We start from the raw sequence: 26481 nt of genomic DNA on the forward strand, positions 1-26481 counted from the left end.
GCGCCCTTTTGAAATGACCCGTGTTCAGCGACCTGGCATTCCAACTCGGGTAGCGACCAGAGTTGAACGTGGCTGATGGGACCCGTTCACACTATAGAAAGAGCCGGTGCTTAATCCTCCCCATATACTGTACCTCCTAAGACTAGTACGTAAATCAAACAACTGTTGCCCAAAATATAAATACACCTTGCATTTCATATGAACTGATCAATTGCATTCTTCCTTTCATATATCTACCTCCCTGAATCAAAGTATTTACCTGGTTTAATCAGGAACAGAATTAGCATATGATTTCCTCAAATATACCCGCTGTACATGCTACACAGAGACACACAGGAGACCCCTAGTGTGTATTTCACAGACTGTGCTTGAGATTAACGTTGCCTTTGCTGATCTAAGGTACAGGCCATTTTGTTACCTGAACCAGTGTGCATGACAATGTAGCCTATTGATTTCACTCAGTAGCAGTGCTCACTTTGAGCCTGGTGCAGACTGGGCCATAAAATGAGCATATTTATTTATTTATTAACAGTTTCTTATGCAAAAGTAGCAGCTTTCCGTCCATATGCAGAGCTCAAGATGTGTTCCTGTAGGCAGCAGTAGCGTATCCGTCTTTGGCATACATCACTGAAACACACTTCCCACTTCCAGCCATTTTTTTAATTATTTCTTTTTTTGTGCAACTAAATGCATTAGATCAGACCACCCATTAATATTACAGCCTTGAATGCATGTACTGTATGCATCTCCTTCCCATTCTGCATGTGTTCACAAACCGCCGGTCACTATATCGACGCCGGAATCCCGCCCGGTGGATAGACAGTTGGCATGCTGACTGACAGGAAATATTTCCACTCATGGGTGTGGCAATAGAACCTGTTGCGATCGCAACCCCCCACACCCAGCAAGCACTTTAGACACCAGGATCCCTGCTCGGTATGGTGACCGATGGTATTCCAATTGCCAGTCACCCATAACCAAAAACCCAACCCATTCACCATTACTGTGGCCTACAATGGAAGGCTGATCATTCCTTATCCTTACCATGCAGCACAGGCAGGCGCAAGTGGCAGAGTAATAAAGGGGGAGATTTACTAAGCAGTGATAAGAGCGGAGAAGTGAGCCAGTGGAGAAGTTGCCCATGGCAACCAATCAGCACTTAAGTAACGTCTATAATTTGCATACTATAAAATGATACAGAGCTGCTGATTGGTTGCCATGGGTGGCTCACTTCTCCGATCTTATCACTGCTTAGTAAATGTCCCCCTAAGAACTGTGTGGGCACATAGGTTACATCCACTGTATGTGTAGTGTGAATACACACAGGATATGCTGTGCCGGCTGGCGTAGTACTCAGTCTCCATCAGCCCCCTTTGCCCTTCACCAATACCATAGAATATGACTCTTACTGAATTGTTAGGCTGCATTTTCATTGATGTTAGTTCAGTTCTCTTGTCTCACTAATTGTGTGACCTACTTACTCATAGAATGCAGTTAATGTTTCTTTTTATTTGTGCACTGCATTGTATATATCAGATGCTCCGCGTGGCTACTTAGCCTCTGAATGGTGACCGTAAATATTGAGTGTAGACCTTGTCTCAGTCTCTGTAATTCATATTTAAAGTTGCCAATACATGTATTTCTCCGGTCTTGTATCTTTTATGTCACTACTCTTAACATTATTTTGTCACCATAAAAAAGGGATAATATCAGAACTAAAAATTTATACATGAATAATCACAGAAGAAAGTTTTCCATAGTTTGGATTATTTCAGTCATGTTAAGTAAAGACCGACAAAAGACATGGTCCATATGTAATAGAATCTGAGATTGCCGGAAGTGCATGGTGCTGGCCAATCTCAGACTTTTTAAAAAAAAAAGTGGTAATCGTTTATAAGGCATGGTTTTGCTTTGTAAATGATTGCCCCTTTAAAAAAAAAAAAAAAAAGGTCAGGGATCATCCGGCATTTTGCACCTCCAGCAACCTCAGACACTATTACATATGCCCCCATATGAAGGATGAACTTTATTCCAATCCGTTATAATTTTTGTAAATGTACAAATTAAACTAAAGTAACCGATACATCAACACTGGAATAAGCAGAAGTAAACTTAGTTTTATTACAAAATAAGGAGGGGAATAAGGGAAAACGGGGAGGTTATAGTTATTGTTCAGCAACAAAAAGGATTCAAACAGATTTCAAAGCTGTAGTAATAAATACCAGTTAGTGGATTCAAAATGTGAGCTTGGCTATCTATGTTGGTTGTGATTTTCTATACAAAATCTCCATTTATCATAGAAATGTGTGACTCCCTTTTCCACATTAGGAAGTGTCACCTGCCAGTCAAAATCTAGTAATTTCAGTTTTAATTGTTTTAGACTAGCAAGTGACTGTGCAGAGTTATTAGCCCAATGTAATAAAATTACTTTCTTTGCGGCTGTAACTATGCCGTGGGCACAACGGTATCCGGTCTCTAGGTCGACAGTGTCTAGGTTGACTACTATTGGTCGACAGGGTCTCTAGGTTGACAGGGTCTCTAGGTTGACAGGGTCTCTATGTCGACAGGTCAAAAGGTCGACATGAGGTGGTTTTTTTCATACCTTACGATCCACGTGGACTACGATTGGGAACGGTAACCTGTGCCAAGCGCAGCGAGGCACCTTGTCCGAAGCATGGCGAGTGAAGCGGTACACTAATTGGGGTTCCTGGTCACTATCCTGCAAAAACGACACCAAAAAAAGACTAAAAAATTCTTGTCGACCTTTTGACTTGTTGACCTAGAGACCCTGTTGACCTAGAATCCCTGTCGACCTAGTTACTGTCGACCTTCAACACCACACCCAGGCACAACAATGGATAACAAACTGTTTTCCTTATAGGGTTCAAAACGGATTTGCATTTGATCCTGGTGACCATGTACATTCCTTTAACGACATTAAACACACCTATGTTATATGGAACAAAATGTTTTTATATGTATCTACAATTGCGTCATTGTATACAGTCGCTCCCTTCTGCTATGATACTCTGTAATGCCACTGACCCGGTACAATCATTGTTAATGTTTCTCACCTCCTTTGTATACCGCACTAGGTACTTATATATTTATCTTCTTACTGCTGATATTTCTAAGGCATGGAATTGTACACAGTCTAGCTGGTCCAAAGACATTCCTTCATCCTCCCTATGGATATACTTTTAACACAATTTTGAAATGTGTTTTTTTACATAATGGGGAGTATTCAATTAGTGCAGTTTTTTCGGCCAGACCAACAAACTGCACTTTTCGCACGTTTACATTCGACCTCTTCAATGCCCGTGACGTTTTTTTTGACTGGTCGAAAAATCCGCACGGGGCGAAAACCACTTGGATTGGCGAATCTGCCATCGATCCACGTGTTTTGTCAAATTTGCGGGCGTTTGCGACAGTTTTTGGGTCCGTTTTCGCCCATGCCGATTCAACAAAAAACAAAAACAAAAGGCATGGGCGAAGATACAGTAAAAACACTGAGGTTGAATTAGTGCCAATTTTCCGACTGTCGGAAAATTCGGCTCTACTTGAATATACCCCTATATAATCTATATATATATTATGTAAATATTGTCCTGTTGGCATATGACAGCGATAACTCTGTTCCCACCATGCCGCAGATAAAAACGAATTTACAAGTAAAAGAATGAGTACACAGGGTTATTTTATGAACATTATTCAGAAGAATAAATCTGCATTAAAACCACAGCGCCCAATGACCACTTATCTTTCATGTGCTTAGTGCAGGTTAGATGATGAAAGCAGATGTCTAATTGGGAGATAATGTCTACTATAAAGCATTGTAGTACATGTACTTGTCCTACATTGTCTTGTACTGTAAGTTGCTGTATTCCTGTTTGCCTCATTTATTTATGTACTTTGTTAGGCCCTTCGGAACCCTTGTGGCGCCATATAAGTAAACAATAATAATAATTCAACGAACATATTTGGAAAAAATATATATATATTGATGGAGTAAATGTACAACAGACAGTACATTAGTGGCGTAATGTGTAAATGTAGGGACAGATAAAATGGGACTGCATAGAATAACCATGCATTATTGGCCATAGTATTAACAGTTTCTTATATAGCACAGCTTATGCAGTTGCGCATTACAATTGGAACCAGTGATAAAACAAAAATAGGTAATTAGTCATGGGTTAGGGTAATTAGGGATATTTTTTCACCTAGGCGAAAAAAACTGCACTTTTGGCTATTTTTTAGGGCCAATGGGGATTCACCCTATTTAATAGCAGGGCCATTTTTTCGCCTAGGCAAAAAAAAAAAAACGTGGATCTGCAAATTCACGTGTTTTTGTACCTGTAAATGCGGGCCAATTTCGATGCCTTTTGCAAAAAAAAAAAAGCGAAAAGGCATTGGCAAAAGGCCTTAATAACGAGCGAAAACGCCCCGCAATTGAATACGCATGGGGGGGGTGAATTCAACAGCTCTGAAATTATCAGAGCTAATTGAATACCACCCATAGAGGTTGGAAGCTTACAATTTATAGTACATGGACAAGCTTCTGTACCATAGTCTGTGGCTTCTCCAGCTGCTGTAATCAGACTTGTATTTATCTGTCTCAAAAAAAAAAAAAAATTACCAATATGAGTTATTTCTAAACCAGTGAATTGTATTATCCAGTCTGTATCTATGAAGAGCCGATCGTTAAGCTGCAGATGTGATTGTTATTCTTCTCCACAAGAGCCCTTGTATAGCCCTGGGACTAGTGCAGGCATCTGTCACCCCCATCAGCAGCGTCTGTGGGTCTGTGCCTGACACAAGTGCCTTGGGTCACTCCGTCCAGCCGTGATCTCCACAGGGCAATTACAGAACCTCTATTCCATATGCTGTGAGCTCTGCTAGCTGTGTTCCCGGTCTCTTACATGCTGTAAAAGTTATGTTGTGTTCTCTCTCTTTTTTTTCTTTTTGGCGTCCTTGAAAAGATTTGCGGATAACTTTACCTCTGGCTGCCACTCAAGTCATTCTGCTTTCTTTACATTAAGCTAATCAAATCCTCTAATTGCTACCGTTCAAGGCACTGTGTGCAACAGAGTAGTTAAAGGGAAATTAAAACCAAAATACTGCGTGTGACAGAATATAGTTTAATGTAAAAAAAAAAAAGTTAATTTGAACAATTGCAGATTATCATACACCCAGTCTGGTCTGGCATTATACTTGTACCGTAGTTTAAAGAGGCATGTTTCACTCTGCACGTGACATACAGTATAAATCACTCAGGGTTTCTCTTACGTCCTAGAGGATGCTGGGGACTCCGTAAGGTCCATGGGGTATAGAAGGGCTCCGCAGGAGATATAGACACTATAAAGAACTTTAGAATGGGTGTGCACTGGCTCCTCCCTCTATGCCCCTCCTCCAGACCTCAGTTAGATCCTGTGCCCAGAGGAGATTGGGTGCATTACAGGGGAGCTCTCCTGAGTTTCTCTGATAAAGAATTTTGTTAGGTTTTTTATTTTCAGGGATTACCGCTGGCAACAGGCTCCCTGCATCGTGGGACTGAGGAGAGAGAAGCAGACCTACTTAAGTGATAGGCTCTGCTTCTTAGGCTATTGGACACCATTAGCTCCAGAGGGAGTCGGAACGCAGGTCTCCCCTCGCTGTTCGTCCCAGAGCCGCACTGCCGTCCTCCTCTCAGAGCCGGAAGATAGAAGCCGGGTGAGTATAAGAAGAAAAGACTTCAAGGCGGCAGAAGACTTCAGATCTTCATTGAGGTAAGCGCGCAGCGTTACCGCTGCGCGCCATTGCTCCCACACACTACACACACTAGTGGGCACTGATGGGTGCAGGGCGCGGGGGGGCGCCCTGGGCAGCAATAAAAACCTCTAAATCTGGCATTATAAGGTTAGACACTGCGGAGGCAGTAATTCTATAAATCCCCCCGCCAGTTTTGTGATACTTTGAGCGGGACCGAAGCCCGCCGCTGGAGGGGGCGGAGCTTGGTCCCTCAGCACTAACCAGCGCCATTTTCTCCACAGAGATTGCAGAGAAGCTGGCTCCCCGGTCTCTCCCCTGCTGAACACGGTGACACAGGGCTGAAAAGAGATGGGGGGGGGGCACTTGTGAGGCGCAGTGAGTGTATTAACACAGTGATTAAGATAAAAGCGCTATTATCTGGGAGATTATTTTCCAGTGTCAGTTGGCGCTGGGTGTGTGGGTGTTGGGGAACTGTCTCCTTGTAACTATATCCCTGTGTGTGTGGGGGTGTCGGTACGAGTGTGTCGGCATGTCTGATGCGGAAGGCTCAGCTAAGGAGGAGGTGGAGCAGATGATTGTGGTGTCTCCGTCGGTAATGCCGACTCATGATTGGATGGACATGTGGAATGTTTTAAATGCAAACGTGACCTTATTACATAAGAGATTGGACAAAGCAGAGTCCAGAGAAAAACCTGGGAGTCAATCCACCGCTTCGACTGGGTCACCGGGCCCTTCTGGGTCTCAAAAACGTCCCCTATCCCAAATAGCAGACACTGATACAGACACAAATTCTGACTCCAGTGTCGACTACGATGATGCAAAGTTACACCCAAAGGTGGCCAAAAGTATTCATTATATGATTATTGCAATAAAAGATGTTTTGCATATCACAGATGACCCCTCGGTCCCTGACACGAGGGTGCGCATGTATAAGGAAAAGAAACCTGAGGTAACCTTTCCCCCATCCCATGAGCTTAACGAGTTATTTGAAAAAGCTTCTGAAACTCCAGATAAAAAACTGCAGATCCCCAAAAGGATTCTTATGGCGTATCCTTTCCCTGCACAGGACAGGGTACGTTGGGAATCCTCACCCAGGGTGGACAAGGCTTTAACACGCCTGTCCAAGAAGGTGGCACTACCGTCTCCGGACACGGCAGCCCTCAAGGATCCTGCTGATTGCAGACAGGATACACTTTAAAGTCTATTTATGCGCATACAGGTGCTTTGCTCAGACCGGCAATAGCATCAGCATGGGTGTGTAGTGCAGTTGCAGCTTGGACAGATACCTTGTCAGCTGACCTTGATACCCTAGATAGGGATACCATTTTATTAACCTTAGGCCACATTAAAGACGCAGTCTTATATATGAGGGACGCTCAAAGAGACGTTGGGCTGCTAGGTTCGAGAGCCAACGCCATGGCGATTTCTGCTAGGCGAGCCCTATGGACCCGCCAATGGATGGGTGATGCCGACTCAAAGAAGCATATGGAGGTTTTGCCATACAAAGGTGAAGTTTTATTTGGGGAAGGTCTCGCGGACCTGGTTGCCACAGCTACCGCTGGTAAATCTACCTTTTTGCCTTTTGTTCCCCCACAGCAAAAGAAAACTGTACAATATCAGATGCAGTCCTTTCGGTCGCATAAGTCCAGAAGAGGTCGGGGCTCATCTTTCCTCGCCAGAGGTAAGGGTAGAGGAAAGAGAGCACCTGCTCCAGCTAGTTCCCAGGAGCAGAAGTCCTCCCCGGCTTCTACTACATCCACCGCATGACGCTGGGGCTCCAGTGAGGGAGTCCGCATCGGTGGGGGCACGTCTCCACTCTTCAGCCAGGTCTGGGTTCTGTCAGACGTGGATCCTTGGGCGATGGATATTGTATCCCAAAGCTACAAACTGGAATTCGAAGAGGTGCCCCCTCGCCGATTTTTCAAGTTGGCCTTGCCAGCTTCTTCCCCAGAGAGGGAAGTAGTGTTAGCTGCAATTCAAAAGCTGTGTCAACAGCAAGTGATTGTCAAGGTTCCCCTAGTCCAACAGGGGAAATGGTACTATTCGACCCTGTTCGTGGTCCCGAAGCCGGATGGTTCGGTCAGACCCATTTTAAATCTAAAATCCCTAAACCTGTACTTGAAAAAGTTCAAATTCAAGATGGAATCGCTCCGGGCTGTGATCTCCAGTCTGGAAGGGGGGGATTTTATGGTGTCACTCGACATAAAAGAATGCATACCTTCATGTCCCCATATATCCTCGTCATCAGGCGTACCTGAGATTCGCTGTACAGGACTGTCATTACCAGTTTCAGACGTTGCCGTTTGGGCTTTCCACGGCCCCGAGGATTTTCACCAAGGTGATGGCGGAGATGATGGTGCGCCTGCGCAGACAGGGAGTCACAATTATCCCATACTTGGACCATCTCCTGATAAAAGCAAGATCGAGAGATCAATTGCAGAAGAGCGTGTCGCTCTCCCTGAGAGTGCTACAACAACACGGTTGGATTCTCAATCTGCCAAAGTCACAATTGATTCCAACGACTCGACTATCATTCCTAGGCATGATTCTGGACACGGAACAAAAGAGGGTTTTTCTCCCGATGGAAAAAGCCCAGGACCTCCAGAACATGGTCAGAGACTTGCTAAAACCAAAAAGAGTGTCTGTTCATCAATGCACTCAAGTTCTGGGGAAAATGGTGGCAGCCTACGAGGCCATCCCCTTCGGCAGGTTTCATGCAAGGACGTTTCAGTGGGACCTCCTGGACAAGTGGTCCGGGTCCCATCTACTAATACATCAGAAGATAAGCCTGTCCCCCCCGGGCCAGGGTGTCTCTCCTGTGGTGGCTGCAAAGTGCTCACCTTCTAGAGGGTCGCATGTTCGGCATTCAAGACTGGGTTCTGGTAACCACGGACACGAGCCTCTCAGGATGGGGAGCAGTCACACAAGGAAGAAATTTTCAGGGGCTATGGTCAAGCCATGAGGCTTGGCTACACATCAATGTACTGGAATTGAGGGCCATATACAACGGCCTACGACAAGCGGAGAATCTTCTTCACGACCTACCGGTTCTGATTCAATCAGACAACGTCACAGCCGTGGCTCCTGTGAACCGCCAAGGCGGGACAAGGAGCAGAGTGGCAATGGCGGAAGCCACCAGGATTCTTCACTGGACGGAAAATCACGTAAGCGCTCTGTCAGCAGTCTTCATTCCGGGAGTGGACAACTGGGAAGCAGACTTCCTCAGCAGACACGATCTCCATCCAGGAGAGTGGGGACTTCATCAAGACGTTTTTACAGAGATAACAAGTCTTTGGGGAATTCCTCACATAGACATGATGGCGTCACGCCTCAACAAGAATTCAGATCTTCAGGAGATGGTCACAGAAGATCCATGGCCTCTTCCTCTCAGGGAGGACCTGTTACAACAGGGGCCCTGCGTGTTCCAAGACTTACAGTGGTTGGTTAGGTTTGACGGCATGGCGGTTGAACACCGAATCCTAGCTGGGAAAGGTATTCCGAAGGAAGTCATCCCTACTCTGATAAAGGCTAGGAAGGTGACGGCAAAACATTATCACCGTATCTTCAGGAAATATGTTTCTTGGTGTGAAGCCAAGAATGCTCCTACGGAAGATTTCCATCTGGGCCGTTTTCTCCACTTTCTACAGACAGGAGAGGATATGGGCCTAAAATTAGGCTCCATTAAGGTACAGATTTCGGCCCTGTCTATTTTCTTTCAGAAGGAATTGGCTTCTCTCCCAGAAGTGCAGACTTTTGTAAAGGGAGTGCTGCACATCCAGCCTCCTTTTGTGCCCCCAGTGGCACCTTGGGACCTTAACGTGGTGTTATGGTTCCTGAAGTCTCACTTGTTTGAACCTCTTCAAACGGTTGAATTGAAATTTCTCACTTGGAAGGTGGTCATGTTGTTGGCCTTGGCATCTGTAAGGCGGGTGTCCGAATTGGCAGCCTTGTCTCACAAGAGCCCCTATTTGACCTTCCATGTGGATAGAGCAGAGTTGAGGACTCGTCCTCAATTTTTGCCTAAGGTGGTTTCTTCATTTCATATGAACCAACCTATTGTGGTGCCGGTGGCTACGGGTGACTTGGAGGATTCCAAGTCCCTGGATGTAGTCAGGGCCTTAAAAATCTATGTAGCCAGGACGGCTCGGGTTAGGAAAACAGAAGCACTGTTTGTCCTGTATGCAGCCAACAAAGTTGGCGCTCCTGCTTCGAAGCAGACTATTGCTTGCTGGATCTGTAACACGATTCAGCAGGCTCATTCTACGGCAGGATTGCCGTTAACAAATGTACAGCTTTGCCGAGCAGCTACCTGGTCAGGTTCAAACACTTTTGCAAAGTTCTATTAGTTTGATACCCTGGCTGATGAGGACCTTGCGTTTGCTCAGCCGGTGCTGCAGAGTCGTCCGCACTCTCCCGCCCGGTCTGGAGCTTTGGTATAAACCCCATGGTCCTTACGGAGTCCCCATCATCCTCTAGGACGTAAGAGAAAATAAGATTTTAAACCTACCGGTAAATCTTTTTCTCCTAGTCCGTAGAGGATGCTGGGCGCCCGTCCCAGTGCGGACAAAATCTGCAAGGCTTGTATATAGTTGTTGCTTCCGTAAGGGTTGTGTTACAGTTGAGATCAGTCTTTAGCTGATACTGTTTTTTGTTCATACTATTAACTGGTTGCATATATTCCAGGTTATACGGTGTGGATGGTGTGGGCTGGTATGAATCTTGCCCTTAGATTAACAAAATCCTTTCCTCGTATTGTCCATCTCCTCTGGGCACAGTTTCTCTAACTGAGGTCTGGAGGAGGGGCATAGAGGGAGGAGCCAGTGCACACCCATTCTAAAGTTCTGTATAGTGCCCATATCTCCTGCGGAGCCCATCTATACCCCATGGTCCTTACGGAGTCCCCAGCATCCTCTACGGACTAGGAGAAAAAGATTTACCGGTAGGTTTAAAATCTTATTTTTTTGTTTTCACTTTCAGATTTAGTGTCTGTTGGTTTTGCTGCATCTACTAGTGTATACATTAGCCGCCGCAAAATACTTCCATTGCAGTGACACCTGGAGCTAACAGATGGTACTGCACGCTGACAAATTTCTCATACAGGTGCAAGTGTATGCGTTATGCAAAGTTGAATGGTCCAATGCAGCATAAAATATATTTTTGGTCTATTATTATATTAAGAGCACCAAAGTGGATAACAAGGAAAAATGTTGAATAGCAAGATATGGTTACCCATGGCAACCATAGGGTCTAACTAATATGGACCATAATTCTTACAAGGATTACCCTGTATCAATTGATGATCTATGATTTTTCAAGGGCATTGGCAAACTGCTACGTGTTAAGAATCCCAGACTAGGAGATGCCAGTAATTTTTGGGTAGGAATCTGCAAATTGAGTTTGTCCAACATGTTAGATTTTGCCAATCCCCCAATCCAGTCAGTCACAGAATGGGGAATTGGCCCAATTAATTTCTGATCTATAGGCCCCTTAATTTTTATTAGAATTTAGAAAATGAAAGCACACGTCTGAGATATTATTATTATTATTATTATTAGAGTAATTTTTCTTGCATTTCTCTATTTGCCATTTTTTATGAATATCCCTCAGTCTTACTTGCCAAATTTTGGTCTCGGTCTCTCCTTTTTGCCCAATGGGGATATACCAGTGGCCCTTGAAGAGGGAAGGGCGGAGCATCATTAGACATCTAACCCCCCCCCCCCCCCCCCCCGCCTACCGTGTGTTATGGGATCACACAACGGGGCTGGCGCCATGATGATACAATTTACTTATAATTAAGTACTCAGGAGACCTCCCTCTCTCACCCATTTCAATAACAAATTGTTGGGATTCAGGAGGGTGACCTACTATTACAGGGGTTGAAAATTTGGTAGTCTCTCAGACATTCCAGGGGAATAGATATGTTTATCCTCCCCACTTAGCCACCCATAATGCCTTGCAGCACAACAGTAGAGGGCATCTATTTTGTGGGAGGAATTAATATCTTTTAGAATGTTGTCTAGCAGACTGATTTGCTGGTAAAAGGTTCGGATTACAAAATGGGTTCCTCCGCTGTGTGTAGGCAGGCAAAGGGGTTACCACACGGCGAGAAGTAAAATAGAATATATATTTTTGAATGTTTAATTTAATGTTTATTTGTGTCTCTTTCCTAGCCAGTGACTTTGTTTATCTAGGTCACTCTGAATTCCTGCAAGTGAATTTGTTTCTACTCTTCCCTTCATGAGCCAAAACTAAATTGTAAATTTAAAGAGGGAACACAAGAAATAAATAAAAAAACAAAGCAAGGATCTGGAACAACACTGCGGTTGCCCCTGGAGTTTGGGCTAATCAGTTACCAGGCATGCTGCGTTTTAATAAACCTTCCCCAGGCTTGGCATATTTGCTGCACGCATATCGCCAGTGTGCCTACTGTGCCTGCTCTCTGTATTAATCTTGCCCAGAGCTGTCCGCTCCGGAGGACGCAAAAGAGAAGAGCCTTTGGTAATTTAAGGAAGTGAACCACTAGAAACATGTTCCGTATTGCCGCACAGCATCTCCTGATAGGTTTCTGCTGCTCAGAGAATAATCTCCTTAACAGAAAAAGATCCAAATATTTTGCCCATTATGCCGTAATTGTTTTATTCGCATGTGATTATTCTATCTACACATAATCTTCTTCATGTGCTTTATTTTCATAATTCAGTAAAGAGTCAGATATTGATTTAACACAGCTTAAATAAAGGATGCATTCCGTTACATTCATGAACCTTGGTGATGCAGAGCTTTGTGATGACAGGGCAAAATTATCCTCTCCAAAGCAATATTTCCTTAGTGACGGCTGGTATTAAAAATTAGCTTTATTACCCATATAATTATCTAAAATCTCTCTTATCAAGGCCAAGGTCCACTGGTTCAGTAACACAGAGGGGTAATAATGCGGTGCAGACAGTATCCAGTCGGAATGTCAACAGTCGACATGGATATTTTCTCAATATGAAACATGATATACAGAAATGTCGACATCTAAATGTTGATATAACATTTTAATGCTAAATTTAAGGTTAGATTAGGTTTTAAAAAATGCTATGATGATGTGATGACCATATCATCTTTCAGAACTTGTTAACATTCTGGTATCGACATTTTGATTGGCAACGTTCTGAATGCCGACATATCATACCACACCCATACTGGTACTGTATGAGAAATGCACCACATTTGACTTTTATAGTAAAGGGTAGTCCTTTAGGAACTGGTATGGGGACAGTCCAATTAGCCACGATGATGTTGTGGGAGTGGCCACACTTTACGGCGGGCCGAACTCGCTCAGAAGTGCTTGCTGCCTCATAGGGTAGCGAGCAACTTTGTGCAAATTCAGGCAGAATGAATGGTGCGAGATTGGGTGCCGTTTCTGACGTTTAAAAGCCGCAACAACGACACTTCGCATCCTGTGCAGCTAATTGGATTGACCCCTATGTGGGAGAGTTAGCAAAGCTTGGAGAGAGGTAAAGTACTAACCAATCAGCTCATAACTGCCAATACAGGTTGTGTTTGAAAATTTACAGTAATGAGCTGATTAGTTGATATTTTAAATCTCTTCACTTTATCTGTCCCCAAGCTTTGATAAATCTCCCCGTATGTCATTGGTCATAAAGATTGGTACTAGTTGATTCCTCATGCATTTCAACATTCCCAACTGATTTTTCTTTTTGCACAACATGCTACACCGCATTGTTACAGGACTGTTGCAGTTCTTTTGGTCATTGCGGGTCAGTCCGACCCGCTTGAACGCTGCGGTTCATTGCAGCGGTGCAAACGGGTCATTTCTGTGCATGCGCGGCGGACGCAATGCGCAGACGCGTCATTGCTCAGCGACGGCAGTCGCTGGGCAACGACGCTGGGAACGAAGAAAGCGGTCACAGTGCGGACCACAAGAAGATTGACAGGTGGGAGGCGGATCGGGGCGTCGCCTCACCGTTTTCCGGGCGTGTAGATCCGAATGCAGGCGTGTCGAGGCGTTTGGCGGGAGGATGTCTGACGTCAATTCCGGGACGTTCATTGCTGGATTCATCGCACAGGGTAAGTAACTGCAGGGCTGGTCTTCTTTTACACAAAACGTTTTTAGCATAGCAGGGCTGCACAAGCGATCGCAGCCTTGCTATGCTAAAATACACTCCCCCATAGGCGGCATCTAGTTGATCGCACTTGCAGCAAAAAGTTGCTATGTGCGGAATGACCCCCATTGTTTCATCAGTAAAATGTTGTAAGCTTGCGCTGAATCTGCAAAGAGATGCATCTTCTCAACATTAATGTTGTCTCGCTGCCGCTGTCCACAGTTAAGAAATGTACAAAAGAAATAAGTAATCTATTTGGTATACGGTCATTAGGTCGACAACACTTAGGTCAACAGTCATTAGGTCGACCACTATAGGTCGACATGGAAAAAGGTCGACATGAGTTTTTCAAATTATTTAAAAAATGTTTAGAACTGTTTCATGCTTACGATCCACGTGGATTATGATTGGAATAGTAACCTGTGCCGAGCGCAGCGATAGTGGAGCGAGGCACCTAGCCTGCGCTCGCCGTGTGTGGGGACATGGTGCACTAATTGGGGTTCCCAGTCACTTAACGAAGAAAACGACACCAAAATTGTTTAAAACGCATGTCGAGATTTTTCCATGTCGGCCGTGTTCATGTTGATCTAATGACCATGTTGACCTATGTCAGGTGTCGACCTAGTCACGGTCGACCAATAGGGGTCTACCTAGTGACTGTCGACCTAAGTGTGGTCGACCCTATGACCCATACCCATCTATGTGCCCCCTAGCTACACTGACATACAGTTTACAGGAAACATTTAGTTGTAAGCTCAGTGAGAAGAAGGGGTACGAAATTACGGAATAGGTGATAAGTTTTTCTTTCTTAGGTGAAGACCTGTTACACATTCCTCTCCAAAATCTTTCAGAATGTATCCCAGCATAGATTGCCTTATGCTCCATACACACTAGACGAGAAGGTTAAAGATATCGCTCAGAAGGGCCATTCTGAGCAATATCTTTTACTTTGTCATCTAGTGTGTACACTCAATATTGTTAACGATGTGCGGGAGTTTGCATCGTTAATGACCCCCTCCCTCGTCTGAACAGTCCAGGCGAGGGAGGACCTTGTTAAATAGGTCAATATATTTAAGAAGTGTACTGCGCTCTTCTAAAGCAGCTCCATATTGGTCTGGTAATTTAAAATAATAAAATAATGGAGCGCTACGATGTTAAAATAATAATAATATGATGGTGTTATTGTGGTTCGGTCAAATGCTGAAAAAAACGAGATAAGGTTAAAAGTAATGTTTAAGCTCTTTTGGTGAATTTGTTTAAAAAGTCCCGATAGCACAGAGTATGTCCACTTTTGTCAACACTATTGTGAGGGCACAGGCGGGTGTTCTAACTTTCCCTACCCTACCTCCGGTCCTCTGGTTGCGGTAGCGGGTTTCCAGTCTCTGCCGGCGTGTCTCCCTTCCAGCCGGAAGTTCGGACAGCGTTGCGGAAAGTCACTTCCGGGTGAGAAGCCCTGAACTACGTCACCCGGAAGTGATGTTTCGGGTGACGTATAGTGTTGACAAAAGTGGACATACTCTGTGCTATCGGGACTTTTTAAACAAATTCACCAAAAGAGCTTAAACATTACTTTTAACCTTATCTCTTTTTTTTTCAGCATTTGACCGAACCACAATAACACCATCATATTATTATTATTTTAACATCATAGCGCTCCATTATTTTATTGTTAAAGAGGTCGCATGGCCCCCACTCCCCCCGTTGCTTTCCCCCGCCGTCACTCCCTTCAAGCCAGCATCGGCAAGTGTGTATGCACATGATTTTGGCACCCCGCTGGGTCCCCGCCGCAGCCAATATTGCTGGGTACACACATCGGCGAGTATGTACCTGGCTACTAACCAACTATATGCAAAGATCTTGCAAATAACCTTAAATAACACACCTAAATATCAGTTACCTCTTATATCTGCAAACATATAAAACTTTGTCTTAGTATGTACCAAGCACTTACCCATAATATCTCATAACAGGTCCCATGTCACCTTAAATGTTTAGAAAATACCTCCTAATGCATTGGAACATTAAAAACTATTTCCACCAAGTAACGGGCCACATATAGATAACTGGCCCCACTGATGTTTCAGACTCACGATACTCCAGGAACCTAGCATGGAGTGCGTAACCTCTGTGCCTAGTTCTTCCTGCTACTTTACCACGAGTCAGAATACAAGTTTGCTCTTGTGGAGGTATGCCCTGAGAGCTTTAGTATAATCCATTTCTTCAGAACCATTCAGGAGCCTGTGTTGCAAATTGGAAGTGTGTAACCTAACAACTCCAGCAATTTTGATTTCACTTAAATGTTTCCAATGATCACAGCATGTTCCTGACAGCCAATGGGATATTCATGCTCTCATTAATAATGACAATACTCCTGAATATTAATACCTGCCTCGGAGATGGCCCAGCTAGAGCTGTACGGTAGGGAATGGATGGTAACAATCATTTTATAATTATCTTTAAAGTACAGGTCACAGGTTCACTCTACCAATAAATTGGTTTTAGTTGTTAAATGTAACCGGCTGATGTATGACTTGAATCTGCCTGTGTGGATCAGTGTAGCTTATGTTTGGGAACCTCTGATCTACAATGAACACCACCAGAACATACGTGTGTTTCTTATATCCCTCGCATTCTAGCCACTTACATTGTGAAGCAATGGCGATGCACTGTATTTGCGGGATGCGTTCAGGATCCCAGCTGTCGGGATCACGGAAGCCGTAATACTGACACAGGAATCCCGACAGCTGCCAGAATACCGATGCTGGCATCCAGAAGATCCCGACAATGATATCCCGACAGTCGCGATCCCAAAGGTAAGTATGCACTGCCAGGTTAAGTTTAGGCTGCGGGATGGGGGATTAGGTTTAGGCACATTACAGGGGAGTTAGGGTTAGGCTACAGAGAGGGTGGGTTAGGTACTAAGGGGGGGGAGGGTTAGGTTTAGGCACCATCAGGGGGTGGTTAGGGTTGGACACCAATAGGGGAGGTTAGGGTTAGGCTGCGGACAGGGAGGGTTAGGTGGTAGGGGAGGGTGATTAGGGTACCCTGTGCACCCTTGTCGGCATTGCCACAATCGGGATGCCGGCGTCGGTATACTTACCACTGGCATCCCGACCGCCGGCTTTTCATGCTGATCCCGCTTTTAAGGTCTAGTAGGGTATGATCTCCTAATTGGTATTGAAGGGAAGTGGAAATGTTCCCAAGACGCTACAACCACCAGCCCCATGTGTATAATTGAAGTCCACTAAAATCCTCCAAACATGACAAACAGTATACAGAAATAAATAATCTATACCCAACAGGCGCTACAGGAATGTAAAAACAACACGTCAACATTGATGAACACAACACAGTTTAAATCTTTCCATTTATTGTCCACCCAATGTGCTCAGAAGTGGTGCGATCTCCCAGGAAATATGTACAGATTAAGGATATATTGGAACAATGTCCCTTTAGGTTATCTACTTACACTGTAACATTGCAAAATATGTCATGACTTAAAGCATTTTAATAGAAATTATGTATTTTATCCCGTTTCCTTTCTAGGGGTCAGGAAACATTTCTGTGTCCTACAGTATATTACTGGTTTGCCTAATAGCCTGCTATTCCTAAACCGCAGATTGTGTCCAAGGGGGAGATGTACTAAGCAGAGATAAAAGTGGAGAAGTTGCCCATGGCAACCAATCAGCATTGGTGTAATATTTATTATGCGCATACTATAAAAGTATACATAGCAGCTGATGAAGTTTGCTATGCCAAGTACACCTACGGATGTTATGTTTCCTTGGTGTGCCCAAAACCTATTGGTTCCCAGTTTTGATGGGCTATGTGTGTCCCCTAGCACTTGCCTGCCAAGATGATTACTTAGTATTGTGTACGGATGGCCATCGACCACTGTTGTTTCAAAAACATCAATTGTGTATGCCAGATGTTGAATACTTTTTGCCATCGATAGGGGAGAACCAATGTATCCACAAAGCCCCCTCCCAGACTCTGATTGGCCTAGTTAATGATAAAGCAGGGATTACCATCAATGGTTCCCTGCAGATGGTTTATACCATCAATGGTTAACTGCCAATTGTACCATCGATGTTTAATCCAATGTTGGCCATTCCTAGTCTTGTGCACACATGGAAAATAAAACCCTTGCTCATACATTGTGCTGCTGGTCACCCCTCTGCCCCTGGCATGATACAAGCCCACTAGCACTCCCACAATGGGGGGACGGACACATGAACTGTGCTCTTCCCTGCTAGGTGCATGTGAGTATTGCTCTCTCTGTTACTTATGTGGGCTGTTAAAGGCTTGGACCTGATTGTTATGAGACCAATGGTAGCAACTAAATCATTAAGGTAAGCTTAGCATAGCAAACTACTTTATAATCATTGTAACCTGTTCTGTTAGCGCCCTTCTCTGTAAACGTCCTCTGCAACATTGTAGCCCCACAGAATGCACCATGAATACTGCGTTTTATCTGATGAAAATGATTGTGAGCAGAAGAGTTAATCTAAATGAACAGATGAAAGCTCCCATTGACACAGTGGATGTGCTGCCATTTGTGTCTTGGTCTGTTTTCAATGAACCGTAAGACCTAGAAAGTTCAGTGGCAGATGGCTTAGCCTGTTTCCTTCCGTTATACAAGGGGATAGCTAAATCTCTTCCTAAACAGAAAATCCATCAGACATCAGTCTACCCAGCTTCCTTAGCAGGAAATTAGCAGCTGGCCCGTCCAACGTTAACTAAACACACAAATGTTCCCATAAACGACACATTGGTGTAGTAAGATTTGCAGGAGACGTTAGTTAGAGTCAGTAATTGTATTATTTATTTATTTGTGTTTTACGACTCTCGTATGTCTTGTTACCATGCTGATATTCTGGTAGTGCCAGGCCTCCTATAATTGTTCTAATAATGACCCGTTACTAGTAATATGACCAGTGTCAAAAATTGGAGATGCAACTGCGTTGCGTCTGACTTTGAATCAGGCCTGAAATATTTACTTGACTGAACTTATTTCTGGGGATCTCCTTATACTTCCTAGTATTATAGACCCATGTCTAGCTGCAGTGGCCAGCTATCCCCCCCCACCCCCCTCCCTACCTATCTTATGCCATCTTTGATGCTCTCTTTATCAGTGTGTCCCCCCCCCCCCATCAGTCTCAGTCCCTCTTTTTCTCAGACCCCTGCAGCACCACCCCCAGTCTCTCTTCCCCTCTTTTCTTTCATCCCTCCTTTTTCTTCTGATTAAATGAAAGCAGAATGATTGTTGCTTTGACCAATGTATTTGGTCTGGCAGCATCCAGTTAGAGTTGTAAAGAGAGATGGAGTGGATATGTATCCTGGCAGGCAGCCAGTGAGAGCTGTGAGGGGGAGGGGGGGGAGAGATGGCACTGGAGCTGTGTTCTGTCTGGCAGCCAGTTAATGATGTAATGGGAGATGCAGGGCATTCGAGAGCCGGGCTGGGCCCAGGTACTTTTCAAGGGGCATGGCCTAATCACAGGAGGTGTGGTTATGTACCCTTAGCATAAAATACTGAAAAATATTGTATTTTAAAGTGGTACCGCACACTCCACAAATGTGTCCCCATCAGCCGTGATCCTCTGCAGTTGACCCAGGGCCCCTCCAACAAGCCCAGGTAATTTTTAGTACCCACTCCACCCCCCTCTCGGCGCCTCTGCACCCATTATAGATACACCAATGATGCTAGGGATACATTAGCGTGAATCAGCCAGGGAATTATCATTTTTCAAGTTTAATAAATTGAAACAAGCACTTCTCAGCCAATCATAATACGTGTTTCATTGTATGTTATTAAAGCAGGTCACATTGTTCACTCTCTGGACTTGTGTGTTCACTTGCTGTGCGTTCAATAACTAGAAGTTACTGGATCTCCTGTTTTTTTGTTGTTTTTTTTAATAAAATTTATATTTCTTCAATTTTTAAAGCAAAAATTTCTATTAAAAGTAGACCTAGTAATGATGTTGGTACATGTCACAAAATAGGGATTTTTTATGTTGTATCTCCTACACACAGTACATCATTTTTTTTTAAACCAGAAACTCGCAGGACTATTCACCCTGTTCCTACTGTATACCAAAACAGATCCTACTGTATACCAAAACAGAGCCTACTGTATACCAAAACAGATCCTACTGTATACCAAAACAGAAACTCAGAAAAGAACATCAGAATATTTATCATCTACTGTACATGGTAGAATCATTCTCGTCAAGCTCTCTGTCACAAGTTAGTATGCTCTGAATGGGACAGATGTATTAAGCCTGGAGAAGTGATAAAGCAGTGATAAGTGCAAGGTGATGACACACCAATCAATCTGCTCCAGTATGTAAATTTACAGTTAGGAGCTGATTGGCTGGTGCGTTATCACCTTGCACTTATCACTGCTTTATCACTTCTCCAGGCTTAATGCATCTGCCCCTTTGTGTTCGTTTACAGAGAAAAAGTCTATCCCTAATAAATAAGAGAACCAAAGACGAATTTTAGGACGCTTATTAATTACGATGTTCTCTTTGACATGTTGAGAAATACTAAGACTATGGGGGAAATTTACTGAGATGGGAGTTCTATTTAACATGGGATGTTGCTCATAGCAACCAATCAAATTCCAGGTATTATCTTCTAGAAGGTTCTAGATAATTGAGAAGTAGAATCTGATTGGTTGCTATGGGCAACATCCCATCATAAATAGAACTCCCATCTTAGTAAATTTACCCCTACGTCTGCTTTCAGCCTTGAAATGAGCTGCCCGGTTAAGAAGACTTGGATATGTTTGTCATTGAACATTCTGAAGGACATTTATGAGAACAGAGAACTGTGTGAAGAGAGATAATGGGGAACAAAGTCTGAGATGGAATTAATTAGTAACAGTACAGCAGCAATGCCACGAACAGATGAGTGCAGTTTTTTGTTAATGTTAATCACTGTGGCTAAATGAGAATGTTGGTGTTTACAATTTTTCCTTGGTTTGTTTCTTCAGGCTGCTATTGGTGGTCTACCATTATTCAGTGCCTTGGACTACAGCCACCTGGTGTAATGTGCACAGAGGCCATCGAACAGCCTCCTGAGCTCTGTCAGCGCTGTTTAATGTAAAATCATCTTCCTCCCCCTTGTATCATCAAGTGACATGTGCAACTGGCAGCCATATTTTGCAACCTCCAGAAATTGTGAAAAGGAGATAATGATTTGATTGACAGATAAGAAAATGTGCATGTTTGAAAGGTACTCACTATCTAAAGGGGAAAAAATGCTCTAATATATGTGGTATTGCTGCTTTAAAGCTTGACTCATAAGGTTGCAACTGGCAGACATTTTGCATACTGCAGAGATATTTTTATAGAGCGCAGCAAATTCTGTTGCACTTTACAATTGGAAGCAACAATCATAAAACAAAACTGGGTAATAACAAACAGTCATAGAGGTAGGAAGGCCAAGCTTACAATATATAGGGAGGCAAATGGAAGGAGAAAAAGAAGTAACCTTGGTTGGGAGCACTCTATTTCATAGACGAAAGGTTGTAATTATTATTGTATTAAAACATAACTTTTATTATACTATACTTAATAAAAGAAAAACACAAGGACCAACCTTCATAATAGAAAAGTTTTTTGATGCAGCTAAATTTTAGAACAAAAAGTTTCCTTTAACCGTGAAAATATTAAAGAGATAATGGTTTATCCTTTGCTCAAATGCATAATTTGTATGTCAGAAGCTATGCAAGTAGTCCTCTTTCTGTGACACTGCCATATATAACCAACAACACCTGATATGCCCAGGTGGTGATCCAGCCTGGTACTAATCAGGCCCAACACTGTATTGCTTCCAAGATCGAACGAGATTGGGCATATACAGTGTGGTGTGGTAGTAGGTGAAGTGGCACTTACCAGAGTCAAAATACCACTTTTACAGAGGAATATTGGCCCAAACGGGGAGTAGATGATAATGTATCCCCTTATGGATACTTTTCTAGATACAAACGTATAGGCTTTTTTATAAAAGGACTGTCACTCGCCTTATCAATTACCCATAAATAGGGGTATATGAAGGATTTAAATCATCTGGTCACTCTTGCTGGTGCAAAAAAATAAGCATAGGAGTAGGAATTCACCCCTTATTCACAATCGAGGTATGAGGCACCAGTGTCAGGGTGGCAATGGCTTTGGTATAATCCCCATGGTCCTTACGGAGTCCCCAGCATCCACTAGGACGTTAGAGAAAATAAGAATTTGCTCACCGGTAATTCTATTTCTCGTAGTCCGTAGTGGATGCTGGGCGCCCGTCCCAAGTGCGGACTTTCTGCAATACGTGTATATACTAGTTATTGCTTAACAAAGGGTTATGGTTATGTAGCATCGGTTGAGTGATGCTCAGTTGTTGTTCATACTGTTAACTGGGTAAGTTTATCACAAGTTGTACAGTGTGATTGGTGTGGCTGGTATGAGTCTTACCCTGGATTCCAAAATCCTTTCCTTGTGATGTCAGCTCTTCCGGGCACAGTTTCCTTAACTGAGGTCTGGAGGAGGGGCATAGAGGGAGGAGCCAGTGCACACCAGATAGTACTAAATCTTTCTTTAGAGTGCCCAGTCTCCTGCGGAGCCCGCTATTCCCCATGGTCCTTACGGAGTCCCCAGCATCCACTACGGACTACGAGAAATAGAATTACCGGTGAGTAAATTCTTATTTTTTTTAAATGGGCGTGGCCACATCTCTGGGATAAGACCATGCCCGCTGCATTACTGGGGCCCAGGAAAGCTCTCTACGGCCCTGGTGGAAGGTGGAGACTTGAATCTTCAAACATACTAGATAGTTACACAGATACCATATATGTTCTGGAATTCTATACTAATGTAAGCAATGTTTCTTATTTCTGTAGAGGTTAGTGCTCCGGTAAGACCATCGTAGAACGTTGATCAGCTTAATACAGTTTTCTGCTGCCTGAGACATTCACTTTTCAAATCCTGGCTAAACAAGGAATTGTGCCATTTTACATTTCCGTTTAGCTAAAAGCTTTATCCAGACACAGGTTTCAAAGGCTCCATAATTTTGTCGACAAGAAATTATTACATGTGAAAAAAAAAAAAAAGAAGGCGACATAGCAATTGAGACCATGTTTACTCAGTCTTCTATCCTGTTGTCTCTTTGTTCCTCCAGGCGCTGCTGTTCTGCTAGTGTATAGGGAGTCTCTTCTGAAATGCACTCATAAATAAGATCTTTTCATTATGTTGTTCCAGTATGTGTACAATTAAAAGCTAGCGATTGTTCAACGTAGATCAGTATTTGTTACACTTGCACAAGCCTCTTTCAGCAATAGAAGCTTTATATCTGGCGCATGTTGAGTTCTGATCAGCTCAAAGAACTTTTATTCAGTAAATGAATAAAGACGTCGCCGAGCTAAATGCCTATGTACAGTGTGCACCATATGTATTGACGTCTTGACAAAGAGGCTACGGGCCCCAAAACGTTGCAATGTTGTGACATTATTTAAATATCATTTTTTTTTTGTTGTTTTATCACAATGTGTCGCTGTTCTTTTTATTGTATATTTATCGAGTTATCATACATACATACACACACACACACACACACACATATACACATATATATATCAAACAAAAAAAAAAAAACCTTTCTGCGCTGATTAAAAATAGAGTAATAGGGTAGAGATCACATTCAATAATTAGGATCGGCTGCCTTATTACAGTAGGTTCCCTGTTATGAGGAACCAAAAAACAAATATGTAGTATTAGTGTAATTGTCGCCTTGGGGCTGTTATAACACCCCTATTTTTGTGGCAGAATGACCTAATGTCAAATAAAATCTTGTTTAGGAAAACAAACAATATGTTCCAATACACAATATTTATTAAAATTTATAAAAGATCATTTGATACTGAATTGATATAACTGTCCATAAAACATTTCAACCACCACTAACATCCAGTGGTGTTCCACATAAGAGCAGATGTTCAAATATTTATTTCGCGAACTCCTCCTTCAAGGATTGTAAATTGGAGGTCAGATCACAACAAATTTGATAATCCAACGCGTTTCGCCTCTCACAGAGACTTCATCAGGGGTACATCTTATTCGAGTAATTAGCCTCAAACAATCAAGGGATTAATTTGCTCTGGGATATTAACATCGGTAAAAAGTGGATCATCCACTATGAGTACATAGCCAATAATGCCTGGCTAATCAGGAGGGATAAAAGTGTGGAAATTATGGAATAAAAAACCCACTGGAGATTCATATAATTTACAACCTGATCAAACTTAAAAATCGGCATGTGATACTCAAAGAATCAAAATCAGTAGTAGCACTCAATGGTTTTGTACCAATAGTGTGCTGTGCTGTGTGTCCCAGTATCACATATGTGATACTGGGACACACAGCACAGCACACTATTGGTACAAAAGTTCAGATTAGGGCCCGGGGGGTTAGGGTTAGGCAATATGTGGGTGGTTAGCCCTACCCACCATCCCCCAAGGGTTAGCCCAAGCCACCAGTCCCAGAGGGTTAGGGTAATGGAGGCTAAAAATACTTTGTAGTAGTTGTTTAGTTACTTGTGTGACAGGTGCAGGATACATAGTATCAATTATTACAGAGCGCTTCTATTGTTTCAGCTGTTTTCTTGCTGCATATAAATACCACGGGAGGCATTTGATATGCTGTATGTTGGGATCCCGGCGCTCAGTATACCGGTGCCGGATTCCCGACAGCCAGCATACCGACAACTATTCTCCCTCTTTGGGTGTCCACGACACCCCTGGAGGGAGAATAAATAGCGTCGCGCGCCACCATGCCCGAAGTGTGGCGAGCGCAGCGAGCCCACATGGGGCTATTTTGTTCTCACCCTGCTGCCTGCATGCCAGCAGTCGGGATCCCGGCGCCGGTATGCTGGGTGCCAGGATCCCAAGTGCCGGCATAATGGTCTACACCCAAACACCACAGTTTGGTGCCCAGAAAAAATCATCAAACTTTCTGCATCATGCAGGAATAAAAAAACAGCGTAAGACACCACCTCAACTGATGAACATATCACATACTGGCCTCTACAAGTAAACAGAGTTATTCTGAATATAATCAGTGGTGGTTCAATTAGGGCCCTAAGTTTATTTTTGGCCGTGCACATTTCCACTTGTTACGGTAGCGGAACGTCACTCATTTTCTTGGGCACCTCTATAAATCTCGTCTCTGGGAGAAGCCTAGAGAGGAGATGCGGGTGTCTCCTGATGTGGGGTGGGGCCGGACTATTCTCATCAGAAGAGGTAGCTACTCCAAAGTACCACGATCATCATATACTCACGCTATACTGGCCCCGTCTCTGCCATGGATGGCGATACACAGATTTATTCTTCCCATCCTGCCCACTTCACTAGGAGGTGAGCCAGAGCTGGCCCTAACCAGTATGATGCCCTAGGCAAGATTTTGGCTGGTGCCCTCTAGCACCACCGCTGGTTCTGCCTCTGACCTTGCACCTCTTTCCCAGCACCATCACTCCTCACCCATAGCAGTCCTTGCACCCCCTATATTTTAAATAGGAACAGTTCGCACATTTGACGCATAGCCCAAAAAGTGGCATCTTCTTGCTGGGAAGGGGCATGGCCACACAATAGTAACCCCAATTCCAATTACGCCACACAGTACTGCAACTTTATTCACATTTTATCTTGCGATAGTGTCCATAATTCATATTACATCCCACAGTAGTATCACTTTACCTTATAAATGTCACTCCTCACAGTAGAGCCCCTTATTCACATTACATCACACTGAATTACTCCTTATTCACATTACACCACACCTTATTACTCTTTATTCACATTAGATGACACAGTAGTGCCCTTTCTATATGCAACGCCACATAGTAGAGCACCTTATACACATACAGTAATGCCACACATTAGTAATGCATTTATACACAATTCCACACAGTAATGCCCCTTACACATATGAGATACATTAATGTCCTTATAAACATAATGCGCCTTACACATTATGACAACCTTTATTAATGCCCTTTTACACATAATGTCCCTTACACTTATGGCGCACATTATTAATGCCCTTATACACATAATGACACACATAGTGCTCCCTACACATTTGCTGTACATTATTAGTGCCCTTATACACATAATGACACACATACAGTAGTACCCTGTTACACATATGCCGCACATTATTAATGCCCTTATACACATAATGACACACATAGTGCCCCCTACACATTTGCTGTACATTATTAGTGCCCTTATACACATAATGACACACATACAGTAGTACCCTGTTACACATATGCCGCACATTATTATTGCCCTTATACACATAATGACACACATAGTACCCCCTACACATTTGCTGTACATTATTAGTGCCCTTATACACATAATGACACACATACAGTAGTACCCTGTTACACATATGCCGCACATTATTAATGCCCTTATACACATAATGACACACATAGTGCCCCCTACACATTTGCTGTACATTATTAGTGCCCTTATACACATAATGACACACATACAGTAGTACCCTGTTACACATATGCCGCACATTATTAATGCCCTTATACACATAATGACACACATAGTGCCCCC

At 43.4% G+C, this 26481-nt stretch overlaps 1 protein-coding gene and 1 pseudogene across 1 annotated transcript in view; one reads left to right on the forward strand and one right to left on the reverse strand.

The window, feature by feature from the left end:
- The window catches only part of MGAT4B (alpha-1,3-mannosyl-glycoprotein 4-beta-N-acetylglucosaminyltransferase B), a 530095-nt gene that overhangs the window by 219135 nt on the left and 284479 nt on the right, over positions 1-26481 (forward strand). The gene's annotated exons all lie outside the window — the stretch shown is intronic.
- Positions 21631-21749, reverse strand: LOC134937115 (5S ribosomal RNA; annotated as a pseudogene).

This window comes from Pseudophryne corroboree, chromosome 6, assembly GCF_028390025.1.
Source record: "Pseudophryne corroboree isolate aPseCor3 chromosome 6, aPseCor3.hap2, whole genome shotgun sequence".
In the NCBI taxonomy this organism is placed as follows: domain Eukaryota; kingdom Metazoa; phylum Chordata; class Amphibia; order Anura; family Myobatrachidae; genus Pseudophryne; species Pseudophryne corroboree.